Source organism: Orycteropus afer, unplaced genomic scaffold (genome assembly GCF_000298275.1).
Source record: "Orycteropus afer afer isolate SDZICR_OR568_19922 unplaced genomic scaffold, OryAfe1.0 scaffold00130, whole genome shotgun sequence".
Taxonomy (NCBI): Eukaryota; Metazoa; Chordata; class Mammalia; order Tubulidentata; family Orycteropodidae; genus Orycteropus; species Orycteropus afer.
The window spans coordinates 4007458-4021134 of NW_006921717.1; the positions used below are offsets into that span (position 1 = coordinate 4007458).

At 43.9% G+C, this 13677-nt stretch overlaps 1 protein-coding gene across 1 annotated transcript in view; it reads right to left on the reverse strand.

Moving 5' to 3' along the window:
* Positions 1 to 13677, reverse strand: part of CAPN1 (calpain 1) — a 32273-nt gene that overhangs the window by 10099 nt on the left and 8497 nt on the right. The window lies entirely within an intron of this gene.

Consider the following 13677-nt stretch of genomic DNA (forward strand, 5'->3'; position numbering starts at 1 on the left):
GCCCCTAGAGGACAGAGTGGAACTGCCCCGTAGGGTCTCCAAGGCTACAATCTTTACAGAAAAAACAAAACCCAAACCAAACCCACCGCATTAAGTCAATTCTGACTCACAACGCCCCTAAAGGACAGAGTGGAATTGCCCACAGGGTCTCCAAGGCTGTCAATCTTCACAGAAGCAAAGACCAAACCACACCCACTGCCATGGAGTCAATTCAGAGTCACAGCGCCCCTAGAGAACAGAGTTAAGAACTGCCCCATAGGGTTTCCAAGGCTGTCACCTTTACAAGAGCAGAGGGCCAAGTCTTCTCTCCCACAGAGAGGCTGGTGAGTTCAAATCACTGGACTTTCAGTTAGCAGCTGAGCGCTTAACTATTGCATCACCAAGGCTCCTTGAGACTATCTTAGAAGTCAAGAGAGAAAGGGGGTGGGGGAGGTGGGGGCGGGCTGAGAGGAGGTCACCATCCGGCGGGGGCGGTGAAAGATGGAGGCCTTCCATTTCTGGCAGTTGGCTAATTTTTTTTAGCTGCCTGAGCAACCCTCTTGAGTAAAAGACCGCCAAGTGCTGGATAAAAATATGCAAAACCTGCTGTTACCTGCATAACCAAGCCACAGCGTCCTCCCTCCACAAAGCAAAATGGAAAATGGCACCCAGCAAGGAAACAATGCCAAGGCCTCCTGTTGGTCCCTGGAGACCCAGAGACTGGGTGTGGGGGGCTGACCCAAGGGGGAGAAAATCCCATAGACGATTCTGGCAGTAAGACAGGGACCCCCCCATGGGGAACACCAGCAGTATGCAGGCAAGAGACAGACCCCACTGGAGGAAAGGGAAAAACACATTCTCCCTGGGAATTTATAACCATGTAGGTTTGCAGCTTGAATGCACGTTCCCTGCGAGGTCAAGGAAACCTTCAGCAGAAAATTTACTTTTACAAGAGCCCTGGGTTGGCACCATTTCCAGGTGACTGACAGAAACACATGGAAATTCTGTCTGGAAATACCTAACCTCATCCCAGGACTCCAAGAATTCCCACAAATGGATGCAAATTCTGGTTTTATTCAGCCAGCATGAGCCCTAGTGGTGCAGTGGTTAAGTGCTCGGCTGTCAACAGAAGGGTCCACAGTTGGCACCCACCAGCCGCTCCGCGGAAGATGTGACGGTCTGCTCCTATAAAGATGGCAGCTTAGGAAGGCCTATGGGGCAGTCCTACTCTGTCCTATAGAGTCATTATGAGTCGCAATTGACTCGACTGGTAGTGGGTTTATCCAGTTATAAAAAGGAATAGGGTGCAGATACATACTACGGAAATACCACGTTAAGTGCAGGAAGCCAGGCACAAAAGGTACCACATCGTATGAATCCATTCGCAAGAAGTATCCCAAATGCACAGGTCCACAGAAACGCAAAGCAGATGGATGTTTCCAGGGTGGGGGAGGGAGGGCTTTGGAGTGACTGCTAACAGGGTTTCATTTTAAGGGATGAAAATGTTACAGATGAGACGGGTGGGACTCTGTGGAAGCACTCAACACCACTGACTTGTTCACTTTAAAACGGTTCATCTCATGGTACATGAACTTCATGGCAAAATAAAACAACAGCCACCCGTAGATGAACTTCTAGACCAAATGATTCAAAAATCTCTAAACGTACAAGGAAACGAGGCACAACCATGGAAAGCCAGCGGCCACGACAGACAGAAGCTGACGCACTAAGACTTTGGATACTGGGTTATCAGACAGAACCTAACAGGCTGCGTTAGCTACGTTAAAGAAATAAATGAGAAGCTTGCGATATGAGCAAGGCATGAACAGATTTGAAAAGGATCCATCAAGACATCTTGTTGTTGTTGTTGTTGTTGTTGTTATGTGCCGTTGAGTCAGACCTGACTCATAGTGATTCCTCCTTAGGTTTCCGAGGCAGTATCTCTATGGAAATAGATTGCCCACCCTTCCTTCTGAGGAGTGGCTGGTGGGTTTGAACCTCCAGCCTTCTGGTTAGCAGTCAAGTGCCTTAGGCACCATGCTGCTACCAGAGCTCCCATTAAAACATCTAGAAATTAAAAAATAAAAAGATTGACATATACAGGGTTGGCAGACAATGGGCCTCTCGAAGAGTATGAAGGGATGGACACTGGGAGGAGGTAACTATGGGGAGGAAGTGGGAGGGGAGCTGCTGCATTGTAAATTTTGGTCAATGACATGAGACAAAGTATATGTGAACTGCTGTATGAAAAGTGAATTTACTCTGTAAATCTTCACCCAAATCCTAATAAAAAAAAAAAAAAATTAAAAAAAAAAATAAATAAATAAAATAAAATAAAAAGATTGAAACGAAGCACTTGTTACAAGGATTAAGCAGCAGATCAGATGCAGAAAAAAAAAAAAAGTAGTGACTTAGAGAATGAGTTTAAGAAACTCCCACTGCCATCCAGAGAGATGAGGAGGTGGGATGTCTACATTAAGAGACACAGAGGACTGAGTAAGGCCAGCTTACGTTTTATTGGAATTCCAGGAGGAAACACTAAAAAGAATGGGAAGGAAGCAATATTCTAAAAGATAACCCTAGGCATCAGCCTTCAGGCCTGGAATTGAACTCACTCCAGTGACTTCCAGCCAAACAGACAGACGTATAAAGTAAACATTTACACCAGGGGCACACTCCTTAGAACAGTCAATCTTGGGAGATCAGAAGGGCAGCATTTGGGTACTTGCACAGGGAGACAGCTCAGAGGACAGGATGCACAGGAAAGGACACAGGGAGGAAGAGACAATAGCAGGGAAGTGGGAAGAGGGCTGCTACACTGTGGGAACTGCAGCTTTCACTGCTGACCAGAAGGCTGGCGGTTCAAACCCACCAGCCACTCCTCAGAAGGAAGATGGTGCAATCTACTTCCACAGAGATACCGCTTCAGAAACCCAAGGAGGGGCTGCTATGAGTCGGGACCGATTCAACAGCAGTGAGGTTTTTTAATTTTTTTTTTCGGGTCATGAAACAAAATGTGTATGAACTGTCGAATGGAAAATGAATTTGCTCTGTAAACTTTCACCCAAATCACAATTTAAGGGAAAAAAAAAAAAAAAGGTAATAGCTAAGAATTTTAATTTTCCAGAACTGTTAAAAGACATCAATCCTCAGACCCAAGAACCTCAACAAATCCAGGGCAGGATACATAAAAAGAAATTCATACCTCAACACATAGGGAAACTGCAGGAAAAGCAAAGGAAAAAATAACCTTAGAAGCAGGCAAAGAGGAAAGACAAACCACTTCAACAGACGGACAGACAGACTGCTGACTTGCAATAGCAACAAGAGAAGCAAAACACAGAGTGACAGTATCTTCAGTGGGCCAACAGTAATGTCAACATGAAATCGTATATCCAGAAAAGCTGTCATGAATGAGCATGAAATAAAGGCATTTTAGATCAATATTAAGGTTTCCCACCAGACAACCCCTGCTAAAAGAAATCAAACAACAGACAAACTTCAGGAAGACAGAAAGTGATCTCGGATGAAGATCTGGAACTGGTAAGCAAAAATACTGTCAGGAAACCCAGAGAAACATGGGCCGAATCAAACAACAATAATAACGTTAAGTTTATGGCAGGGAAATACAGTTTCGAATGTTAGTAGCTCTTAATAGTGTCTAAAACAAAAGGACAATCACAGTTACTCTGAGTTCTTTGCATTGTTCAGATCAAGGATAAAGACACTGATGAACTAACTTTGGAATCTGTTCAGCAAGATCTTATGTAAAGCCAGAGAAAGGCTAGAAACAGAGCCTGTGTCTTCTGAACTAGCCAAGGTGAATGAACTGGAATGAGGAGAGAAAGACCCACGGAATCCAAAAGCAACATAACAGAGGGACAAACAGAAGACTCACTGGACGTTGGCTGATGTACAAATACATCAGTAATCTCTCTGAGTGCAAACGGACTCAACTCTCCAATGAAAACACAGTTTTTCAGATTGAATTTTTAAAGAAACGCAGCTGTACGCTGGCTACAAGGGTTGGCAACTAAAACACCATCAAAGATGAGAAAAAGACCACAAAAATGATAGCCCAAGAATAACAGGAACAGCTACTTTAACGTTGGCTGAAATATGTACTCAAGAGGTACAGACAGCAAAGGTAAATAGTTTTATACACACGATACTGAGTTATCACTAATAACAAACACTAATGTACAGGTGGGTGCTGAGGTAGACAGGCAACATGACCAGGTATGGGTGGGCAAAAGGAAATATGTAAGTTTGGCAGATGACATTTCTCATACGTATATGTAAGAACGTCCATATGTATAATATAATGGGAGCTGTGATGGTGCAATGCCTAAGGCATTTGACTGTTAACCAGAAGGCTGGCATTTCAAATCCACCAGCCACTCCTTGGAAGGAAGGTTGGGCAATCTACTTCCGTAGAGATACCACCTCGGAAACCCAAGGAGGGGTCGCTATGAGTTGGAAACAACTCGATGGCAGTATGTATGAGCTAACAGAGGGCAAAGTTATCAAAAGTTCTTACCCACAGCCAAACGCCTTGAGGGAGTGAGCCTCTGGGTCTGTGGGCTTGGGATGACGGTCATGCAGACATCAAGCTCAACTGGCAAAACATCCTACACAAAAACATTGTTCTACATCCTACTTTGGTGGCTAGTGACTGCGGTTTTAAAAGCCTGCGAGAGGCCATCTAAGATGCAACAATTGGTCTCTCCTCGTCCAGAGCACAGAAGAGTGGAGAAAATCAAAGATACATGGAAACAATTAGTCCAAAGGACTCGTGGGACATGGGAACTCAGCCCCATGACCCTGACACTAAAAGAACTAGCTGGTGTCCAACAACCACTGCCAACCACTTGGAAAGAGATCAAAATTGGAGATCCTAGATAGAGTGGGAGAAAAATGTGGAACAAAACTCAGAATCATTAAAAAAAAAAAAAAAAGACCAGGCTGACTGGTCTGATTGAGACTGGTGAAACTCCCAAGACTATGGCCCCTGGTGACTCTTGGGGCCTGAAACTGAACTCAGTCCTCTGGCATCCAGCCAAACAACAGACAGGCACATAAGGTGAACATTTACACCAGGTACGTACCCTCCTGAGAACAATCAACCATGGGAGATCAGAAAGGCAGTGTTTGCACAGGGAGCCAGCTCAGAGGACAGGCATGCATGGGAAAGAAGGGCACAGGGAACAGGTAACCACAGGGGGGAAGTGGGAAGACAGCTGTTGCATTATGGGGATTGCAATCAACGTCAGGAAACAAAATGTCTACGAACTGTACTGAGTGGACAGTGAATTTGCTCTGTAAACTTCCACCCAAATCACAATAAAAAAACAAGGAAACACTGTTTGAAATAACAGACTTGAAAGAAAACAGCCCTATCAGAGATGAAGGTCTCTGAATTTAACAAACAAAAAGACCAAATTCACTAGGAAGACACAAAACCTCCAAACTCGAGATACCTAATATCATAGCTGGAAATACAGGAAGAAAAAGAACTGATAGAAATACAGGGAGAAACTGGCACAGCCACCAGGATGCTGTGGGACCGTACATCCCTCTCCCACCAGCTGACAGATTAACAAGCAGATAAACCAGTCAACACTGTGATGTAATGAACAGTCCTGAACATTCCCCTGACACTTAGAGGACTGTGTACTGGTCCAGAGAACCGAATCTAGGGCCCACTGACTGGGCTCTAATTCCAGCTCTGGTGATTAGCTTGGTGGCTTTGGGCAAATCACTCAATCTCTCTGCACCTTAGTTTTCCTGCCTGTAAGATAAGGCTAACAACAGTACCAACCCTGCAGGGCTGGTGGGAGAGTTAAGCAAACGACCACGTTTCAGGTATTTAGGAGAGCATGACCCATCATACACACGTGTGTCAGCCAGTCTTTACACAGAGTACACAGGAACTCACTACACACTGGGCCACAGAACCAGTATCTGCTCATGTCCAAGCCATGATCGTAGACAGATGACAAGTTCTGATCACTGTGAGCAATGAATAGAGAAACTAAGTCAGCAATCAGCAGTAATGGCCACAAACTAGTGAAAAAAATAACAACCCTACATTTAGAAATTTAAAAACATACTCCCTCCCAGACTATATGACCATGAGACCAAAAGAACTAGATGGTGCCTGGCTACCACTGTCTACTACATGGAAGTGATCAGTGCAGGAGATCCTGGGTAGAGTGGGAGAACAATGTGGAACAAAGCTCAAAATCATAAAAAAGAACAGGTTTACTGGTCTGATGGAGCCTGGTGGCATCCCCGAGACTATGGCCCCTAGCCACCCCTCAGGTCTGCAACTGAACTCACTCCTGTGGCTTCCAGCCAAAAAACAGACAGGCATGTGGGGTGAACATTTACATCAGGCAGATACACTCCTCGGAGCGATCAATAGAGAACGGAAGGGCAGTGTTTGCACAGGGAGACAGCTTGGGGGGGTCAGAGTGCATGGAAGGGAAGGACACAGGGAAGAGGTAACTATGGGGAGGAAGTGGGCAGAGAGCTGTTACAACGTGGGGAACGCCAGTCAGTGTCATGAGACAAAATGTGCATGAACTGCTGTACGAAAATGAATTTTCTCTGTAAACTTTCACCCAAATCCCAATTAAAAAAACGCACTCCCCTGAACAATGAACCCACTGCCATCAAGCCACTTCTGACTCAGTGATGGCAGAACGAAACCCTGCCCGGTCCTGCGCCGTCCTCACAACTGTCGCCATGTTTGAGCCCATTGTTGCAGCCACTGTGTCAATCCACCTGCTTGAGGGTCTTGGTGGTGGTTAAATTTGTATGTCAACTCGGCTGGGCCTGGTTGAGTGGCTGGGCAGCTGGTGGTAGTTATTCTCCGTGATGAGAGTGGCAATCAACTCCATGGTGGGCTCTACCACAAGCAGCTGAGTAGCTGCCTTTAGGACGTGGTCTGCTTCCCGTATATAAGGAGTAGCCTTGTGGATAGTCTCTAACTTAAGGCACGTTTGGACCCTGCATGTAGCAATGTCGTCGTTCAGCAGCCTGCCAAGCTCTGCTGACCTTGGGACTTACAATGGACTTAAATTAATGGCCTGCTGTGTGGTTTGGTAACATCGGGACTGTGCCTTTTGACTTGTCAATCTTGGGGCTTCTCAGCCTCAGCAGCCAGCAGCTGTCTGAGTGAAGAAACGCCTCTAGCTCCAGTGGGCCGGGAGCAGGAGGCAGAGCTGGACCCCAAGGTTGAGGGGCTTTCACCCAGCCCCTAGAGCCTGGCACTTTGAACTTGGGCTTAAAGCCTCCGAATTGTAAGAACAAACTCCTGTTTCTTCAAGCCATCCCATCTGTAGAAGAATCCTGTCAGAGCGGCAGCAGGGAACCAGGACACCCAGGGACTGGTCCTTCCTGATCACACGTCCAAAGCACATGACTCAAAATCTCACCATCCTCACTTCTAAGGAGCATTCTGGCTATATTTCTTCCAAGACAGGTCTGTCTATTCTTCTAGCAGTCCAGAGTGTGCTTAATATTCTTTACCAACACTGTAATTCAAATGCACCAATTCTCCTTCTGTCTTCCTTGCTCACTGTCCAGCTTTTGAATGCACATGAGGTTACTGGAAATCCCAAGGCTTGTGTGAGATGCATCTCAGTCCAGCAATCGTATAGGACAGAGTAAAACTGCCCCTGTCAGAGTTTCCAAGGCTGTAAATCTTTACTGAAGCACATACCACATCTTTCTCTTGCAGAGTGGCTGGTGGATTTCACCCGTGGACCTTTCCATTAGCAGCCAAATACTTAACCACTGTGCCACCAGGGCTCCTCTAAACAATCTCTCAAAAACAGAAATGATGATGAGAATGAGAAGCCACACAAACTGGGAAGTAAAACACTGTACCTACACCAAAAAACCAAACCCACTGCCAATGAGTCGATTCTGACTCAGAGACCCCCACTGGGTTTCCAAGGCTGTATCTTTACAGAAGCAGACTGCCTCATCTTTCTCCCGCAGAGCAGCTGCTGGATGTGAACCACCGATCCTTTAGTTAGGGGCCAAATGCTTTATCCACTGCACCACCAGAGCTCAAAGATCTGCAGTGACTTAAGCTTCTCCCTTAAGAAACGAGAGAGAGAGAGAGAGAGAGAGAGAGAGAGAACCCAAAACAAGCAGAAGGAAGTAATAAAGACTCAAACACCAATGAATGACAAAGAGCTACCAGCAGAGACCAGGGGAGCAACAGACAAGGTCAACCAAACCAGAAAGATTTAAAAACAAAAATTGCCAAATCTTTAGGACTGACCAAGAAAAAAGAAGGAAACTGGAAGCCTCCTACATTGCTGATGGAAACGGAGAATGCCCAGCAGCTTGGAAAACAGGTGGGTAGTTCCTCAGAAAGTTAAATACAGAATTAACGTCTGACTCAGCAATTCCACTCTTAGTTATTCACCCAAGGGAACGGAAGACATGTTCACACAAAAGCTGGTACATGGATGTTCATGGCACCATCATTAATAAAAATCAAAAAGTGAAAGCAGCCCAAATGTCCATCAGCAGATGAATGGATGAACAAATGTGGTCCATCCACACAACGCAATACTAATCAGCCATAAAACGAAATGAAGTACTGGTATATACTGCAACACGGATGAACCCTGAAAACACGATACAGGCACTCGTCTAACTGCACTTTGCTTCATTGGGCTTTGCAGATACGTTGTTGTTGTTTTTTTACAAATTAAAGTTTGCGGCAACTTCAAGCTTTTTCATACTGCTACTGTACACTTAATACTGACTACCAAAACCAAACCCAAACCCACTGCCATTGAGTTGATTCTGACTCATAGCAACCCCCATTGGGTTTCTGAAGTGGTAAATCTTTACAGAAGTAGATTGCCCAGTCTTCCTTCCATGAGTGGCTGGTGAGTTTGAACTGCCAGCCTTCTGGTTAGTAGTCAAATGCCTTAGGCACTGTGCCACCAAAGCTCCTTTAACAGACCACAGTGTAGTGCAAACCTAACTTTTATATGCAGTGGGAAACCCAAAAATTCACATGACTCACTTTATGGTGATACTCGCTTTACTGCGGTGGCCTAGAACCAAACACACAGTGTCTCCAAAGTCTGCCTGCACCGAGTGAAAGAAGCCACTCGCAAAGGGCCACATGTTGTATGATCCCACTTATACAAAATGTCCAGGACAGGCAAATCCACAGAGACAGAAAGTACACTGGTGGTTGCCAGAAACTGGCAGGAGGGGAAGTAGGGAGTGACTGTTATTGGGTACAAAGTTTCTTTTCAGGGTGAAAATAATGTTCTGTAAGTAGTGGTGAAGGCTGCACAACTTGTGAGTGTACTAAATACCAGTGAACTGTGCACTTGAAGGCCATGAATTTTATGGTATGTGAATTATACCTCAATTTAAAAATACCACTCCATATCAAAATTGTTTAATACAGTTAAAGATACACTTGGAGGGAAATGTATAGCCTTACGTATTTATATTTAAAGAAAAATAAATCCAGATTGATAAGCTAAATATCTAATTTAAGAAGTCATAAAAATAAGGGCTAAAAATAAATTTTAAAAAATTAGAAGGAATTTTAATGAACAGAAAATAAAAATATGACACAAAAGATCAACAAAGTTGAAAGTTCTTTTCTATAAAGACTAACAATATTGATAAACTTCTCAAGGGTGAGATGGCACAAATAAGCAACATTATGAATTAAAAAAGGATGTAATTATGAATGTAAAAGGACTCACATTTATCTGAATTATAATTACCAATGATTTTGAGAGTAATAATTAAGGTTAATTTTACACTAATAACTTTGAAAAGAGATGAAATGAATAAATTCCTAGAAAATACAACTTATCACAATAGGTTCAAGAAAAAATGTAAAGTCTGAATAGTCCTATAGCCATTAAAGATATTTAACATCAAAAGTTAATCTTCACACTTAGGTCCTTAGTCACGTGGGACAACTCAGTCAATTGGCATCAGATAGTTCCAACATTCACCTCCCAGTGAGGCAAGCAGTGTCTGGGTCTTAAAAGCTTGTGAACAGTCATCTAAGATACAATTTTTGGTCTCAACTTGTCAGGAGCAAAAGAGTAAGAGGGAAACCAACGTCTCAGAGAAGAAACTAGTTTGCAGGGCTAATAGCCTATATGAACCAAGGCCTCATCTCCCCTAAGACCAGAAGCACTTGATGGTGCCCAGCTACCACTATCAACCATTCTAATCAAGGCCTCAATAGATGAGCCCTGACAGAAGAGGAGAAAGACCCAGAGCAGAACTCAAATTCTTAAAAAGTCTGGGCTAACTGGGTCAGTTGAGTCCAAAGGACTCCCTGAGACTACTGCCTTGAGACAGTCTTTAAACTCTGAACTAAAACTGTCCTTTGAGATCACCTTTTAGCAAAACAACCGTGACACACAAAATAAAGGATATTAACCGTTAAGTACAGTATGCTATTAAAAAACACTTATATGAGCCTCAAAGGTCAACATTCACTCCAAAGCAAAGATGACAAGATAAGGGGCAGGGAAACTAGAACATTGGAAATGAAGCAACCAGAAGGCAATTAATTAAAGAGAATGTTAACACATTGTGAAATATGTAACTAATGCACTGAACAATTTGTATGTTGTTGTTGTTGTTATTTGCCATCGAGTCAGCCCCGACTCATAGCGACCCCTCCTTGGGTTTCCGAGGCAGTATCACTACAGAAGTAGGAATGCCCAACCTTCCTTCCGAGGAGTGGCTGGTGGGTTTGAACCGCCAGCCTTCTGGTTAGCAGTCAAGTGCCTTAGGCACTATGGTACCAGAGCTCCTGAACAATTTGTATAGAAATTGTCAATAGGAACCTAATTTACCACATAAGCTTTCACCAAAAACACAACAAATTTTTTTTTAAGAAAGGTCAATCTTCATAATACAACAATAAAACACACAGCAGAAAACAAAATAGATAACCTTATAAAAGCTAAAGTACTATGTTCATCAGAAACTTTATCAAAGGAGTAAAAAGACAACTTACAGACAATGAAAAAATTTTTGGGAATGATATAATCAATAAGGATCTAATCTCTTAAATATCTAGGAGCTCTGGTGATATAATGCCTAAGGCACTTGACTGCTAACCAGAAGGCTGGCAGTTCAAACCCACTAGCCACTCCTCAGAAAGAAGATTGGGCAATCTACTTCTGTAGTGATACCGCCTTGGAAATCCAAGGAGGGGTTGCTATGAGTTGGATCTGACTCAACAGCAGTGAGTTTGGTTTGTTTGGTATCTAAAATATAGAGAACATTTCTACAACTTAACAATAAAAAGACAAAGAACATGGGCAAAGAACATGAACAGACACTTCATCAAATAGGACACTGAAATGGCCAACAGACCAAAAGACGCTCAGCATCATTAGCCATTATAGAAACGCAAATAAAAACCACAATGAGATACCATTTAATTCCCACTAGGATGGCTAAGGGGAGCTCTGGTAGCATAATGCCTAAGGCACTTGACTGCTAACCAGAAGGCTGCTGGTTCAAACCCACCAGCCACTCCTCAGAAGGAAGGTTGGGCAATCTACTTCTGTAGTGATACTGCCTCGGCAACCCAAGGAGGGGTCACTATGAGTTGGGTCTGACTCGATGGCACATAACAACAACAACAACAAGGATGGCTAAGATTAAAAAAGTTAAAAATAACAAGTTCTAGAGAGGCTATGGAGAAATTGGAACCCTTGCTAACTCTAGTGTTTTGTGCAAATGCAGTCAGTTTATGGGAAGGACTGCCCTTATCTATAAGGCTGCTAACCCTTGAGCCTTGAAGGGAAAAGACCAGCCCCAGCTGCCAGTGTTTGGGTTGTACAACAGGACTGATAACAAGAAGGCTTTTCTGAATTGGTTCCATCGATGCTTTGGCCCTGAAGTCAGGTAGCACCTTGTCTTTTAAGGTTCTCTTGATATTGGGCAATGCCCCTGGTCCCACAGAATGCCATGAGTTTAACCCCTAAGGCATCAAAGTGGCTTACTTGTGCCCAGACATCTCTAATTCAGCATCTAGACCAGGGGGTCATAAAGACTTTTAAGGCACATCACACACAGCACTCTATGGAAAGGATTGTGTCTTCTCTGTCGGAAAAAATCCCAATAGAGAGAACTTTGTGAAAGTCTGGAAGGAATATCCCGTCAAAGATGCCATCACTGTTACAGAAAAAGCTGTGAAAGCCATCAAGCCCAAAACAATAAATAAGAAAACTGTGTCCAGATGCATGACTTCACAGGATTTATGAGAGAATCAATCAAGGAAATCATGAAAAAGATTGAGGACATGCCATAAAAGGTGAAGGGGTGAAGGGTTTCAAGATACGGATCTCGGAGAGATTCAAGAGTTACCAGACACCACACTGGAGGAATGTGTGTGAACCAGAAGACATGATGGAGGTGAGTGCTTCCAAACTAGTACCAGACAATGAAGAAGAAATACAGGAAGCAGTGCCAGAAAACAAACTGACGTTAGACAATCGGACAGAAGGGTTCTGATTACTGACGACTGCTTTTGACTTCCTTTACAACGTGGATGCTCTTCTATGATACGGGCACCAACACTAAAGCAAATGGTGCAAGAAATATTGGTACCACACAGAAACACTTTTAGAGAAGGGAAAAAACAAAAACCAAACCAAAGTCACTGCTGTCGAGTCGGATCCGACTCACAGTGAACCCTCCTTGGGTTTCTGAGGCAGCATCACTACGAAAGTAGATTGCCCCATCTTCCTTCCGAGGAGTGGCTGGTGGGTTTGAACCGCCAGCCTTCTGGTTAGCAGTCAAATGCCTTAGGCACTACACCACCAGAGCTCCCGAAAAAGCAAAAGAATCAGACAGAAATTATATTTCCATAAAGTTACACCAGGTGTACTTTTGACTTCCTCCACCTCTTCTGCCTTTACCACCCGAGACACGACGACCAACCCCTCCTCTTCCTCCTCCTCAGGACAGTGACGGGGATGAAGACCTCTGTGATGATCCATTTCCACTTAACGAACAGTAACTAACCATCACGCCATGCAGCGAATAAACTTATCTGTAGGGTGGGTGTGAGTGTCTTCCTGTGAAAATGTCGGTAAGGCCGCCAGTCAACAGTAGGCTATTGGTAGTTAAGTTTTTGGGTTAAGTCCAAAGCTATACACAGATTTTTGGCTGCACTGGGGGTCAGCGCCCCTACCCTGTGCATTGTTCAAGGGTCAGCTGTAATCGTAGGACACCATTCATAACAGCTACACAGTCATACAGTGCTTAGAACAAAATCTCCAAAGGACGTCACTGAAGACCAAAACGAATGAGGAGATGCATCATATTCTTGAATACAAAGACTCAAAACCGTAAAGATGCCATTTCTCCACAAAACAATCTACAGATTCAGTGCAATTTCAAATAATAATCTCAAAACTCTTTTTTCTACTCCTTAACAAGTTGATTCTAAAATTCACCTGAAATAAACAAAGGTCCAAGAACAGCCAAGAGACCCCTGAAGAAGGAATGCACCTTCTCCAATCGCAGGCCTTCTTATAACCTATAGCAATTAAATCAGAGTGCTAGGGGCAGACGGACAGACAGTGAGATCTCGGGCCAGAATGGCGAGTCCAGCAACGGACCCCCACATAGGATGCACGCCCATGACTCACCACCGTC